The following is a 3,398-nucleotide window of genomic DNA, read 5'->3' as shown; positions in this document are numbered from 1 at the left end:
AATACTATAGAAGCTAATGCTAATTAAAGATAACTTATGTAATTTGATTCGAAATTTGCAAGATAGCAGAGAGTGTTCGTACTCGCCCTATATGTCGTAGACACTTCTAGATGGTGAGGCAGATATTTACAGTTTGAGCAGCACTTGATGTTCTGTGAAGTGAATGCTGCTTTGCAGTATAATTCATTTCAATGTAAGTTACTTGTATTCAAGTGTTACTTTCATCCAGTAAAAGCACTCGATTTGTAGAATGTTAGATTTAGAAATGGTCGAGCATTTTGTTGTCCTTGTAGCCTCAGCTTTAAACATGTAACAGAAGAAATGACTAGAAAATGTATCAAAGTTGACCTGTTTGTATTATTCTCTTTGTTGCCCTTTCATATTTGGGTTAAGCTACTCTTACAGAATTCCTTTACAAAGACTTCAGTCAAATAATGTCCAAAATGCATGTCACCTCATCATATATAAACCAAGCTGTAAATGAATTCTGAACAAGTAACTTAACTCTTCATATTTAGATCCGAGGTTTAAAATATAAATGATCGTGATGTGTAAATTTACACGACAAGTCAGCTGGTTTTACTTTGGCTGGATTTGAATCATGTTGATAAATGTTGGTGGGTACCATGAAAAGTGTGGTAGGTGGATAAAATTTGTAGGTTCAATGAAATGTGTAGTTAAAAATAAAGTTTGACAAGCTTTTTAAATATCAACATGAATGCAACATTTTTTTGTCAATCATCTATGTTTTGGGTAGAAACAAATCTATTCAAATTTGAAATCGATTGTATAATAATCTTTTTCAACTAACTTATTGTTACGTATAGTAAAATATTCATATCCATATTAATTTTGATAATTTGACAATTTGAGAATTAATCCCAATTTTTAAAAAAAGGCGAAAATAGGACTATTGTAACTTGTGATTGTTGCATATTTTTGGCAAGTGATAAATAAGTGAATAATCCTTGTGAATTATAACACTTGCCAAACAAAAAGTAAGATTTAATTTACGTTCAATTTAATTGAATCGAATAATTTGTGGGTTCAATAGAGAACTATTTATAAATAGAAAAGTAATTGGCATATATCGTCCTTACTTTTCATTATCATTGTGAAAAACGTTCATATCTCTAATTTTTTGGTATTTTCACCCTTAATTCTACATTTCATCACGTAAAAGGTCATTTTCATCAATTTTTTCAATTAAAAGCTGTAAAAATGATGAATATGTCATTCTATTTAAAATAAAACAAAAAGAAAAAAGAAATTATTAATTGCAATCATAGTCTCAATTTTTTTTTATAAAAATGCAAATGAGTCCGAAATAAATTAATAAAAATGTAATTAGCACATAATGTCCCTGTCTTTCTCTATTACTGTGAAAAAAATCCAAACATTTCATTATTTAGCATGATCACCCTTAATTATACTTTTGATTGCATAAACCATCATTTTCTATCAATTTTCATCTAATTTTTCAATAAAAAGTTATGAAACGACTAATATACCGTCTTATTTAAATTTAAAAAAAAAAAAGAGGAAGAAAAATAAAGATTTCCAATCAGTTTTTTAATTATTAAAAACTAGAAATTAAAAAATTAAAATTTTTTAATTTTTTTATTTAAATATGAGGGTAAATTCTTCATTTCATATTTTTTTTATTGAGAAATTAGATGAAAATTGATAGAAATGTTGGTTTGCGCAAATAAAAGGTGTAATCAAGGGTGAAAAATGTAAAGAAAAAAATGAAAGGTGGGGACTCTTTCACAATAATAGTGAAAGGTAACGACATTATGTACTAATTGCCCTATTATTAATTTATTTAGAACTTGTTTGTACGTTTTTAAAAATTTGGAATCATGATTGCAATTAAATTGTGTTTGACTGACATGGAAAATATCATGTAGAAAAGAAAATGTTTTCCTTGTTTTGAAGAAAATAAAAACCAACTTTACCCAAGGAAAATATTTTCCTTAAAAACAAGGAAATCGGGCAAGTTTTCAAAAGTTGGAAAATATTTTCCATGAAAAAAATAGCAATCAAACACTCCAAGTAAGAATTTAGGTAGAAAACTAATATTTTCCGTGAAAAATAAATGTAATCAAACACACCCTTAGACCCCGTTTAATTGCATGAAATTTTTAATGGAACTTGGAATTCGAATTCCAACTTCCACTTTTGGCTTGTTTGATTAACAAAAATTTCCAGGGAATTGATTTTTCATGAATTTCTAGGTACAATATCTTAAAGCGTGATTTTCCACCTTTTATTTTCCTAGGGGTAGGTGGTTTTTGGTTTTCTACCTTTTTTTTTTTTTGCTTTTTGCTTTTTTTTAATTGTTGGTAATAGGAACAAATTCTAGGAACAATTATAAAAGAGGATATCTCTGAAATTGACAATTTTCATTTAAAACAAAGTCAAACGAACACCAAAATATAAATTATTTTTTGATCTTTTTTTTTATTGGTAATGAAAACAAATTCTAGTAACAATGGTAGAAGTAGATATCACTTAAATTGACAATTTTCATGTAAAACAAAGTCAAACAAACACCAAAAAACACTTCTACTTCAACATTTTTCACGTGAAAAATTATACTAATCAAACACAATAATTTACAATTATCAGAAAAATACTTTCTAGGTAATTCAATTCCCTGGAATTCATTTTCTTTCCACCCAAATTCCATTTTCGTAACCAAACAGATCGGTAGTTCTTTTTTTTTTATTTAAATAGAAAGATATATTAGTTATTTCACACTTTTAAATTAAGAAAATGAATGAAAATGATATTTTGAATAATATTTGGGTTAAGCTACTCTTACAGAATTCCTTTACAAAGACTTCAGTCAAATAATGTCCAAAATGCATGTCACCTCATCATATATAAATCAAGCTGTAAATGAATTCTGAACAAATAACTTAACTCTTCATATTTAGATCCGTGGTTTAAAATATAAATGATCGTGATGTGTAAATTTACACGACAAGTCAGCTGATTTTACTTTGGGTGGATTTGAATCATGTTGATAAATGTTGGTGGGTACCACGAAAAGTGTGGTAGGTGGATAAAATTTGTAGGTTCAATGAAATGTGTAGTTAAAAATAAAGTTTGACAAGCTTTTTAAATATCAACATGAATGCAACAATTTTTTGTCAAATCATCTGCGTTTTGGGTAGAAACAAATCTATTCAAATTTGAAATTGTTGACACACAAAAAGTTCAGCCCAAGCCCAGGAATGAAGCCCAATTAGAAGATCCTCAAAATCAAATAGCCCAAAGAACGACTCAATTAGGCAATGCAGGATAAACGTCCAAATAAGGAAGCCCATGAACGTGGAAATACCATCGCTCAAGGTTGCAAGTCGTCCAAGATTTGAGCGAATGAATTGTCA

This window comes from Olea europaea, unplaced genomic scaffold (assembly GCF_002742605.1).
Source record: "Olea europaea var. sylvestris unplaced genomic scaffold, O_europaea_v1 scaffold939, whole genome shotgun sequence".
NCBI classification, from domain to species: domain Eukaryota; kingdom Viridiplantae; phylum Streptophyta; class Magnoliopsida; order Lamiales; family Oleaceae; genus Olea; species Olea europaea.
Note: the sequence above shows the minus strand (reverse complement) of the source record.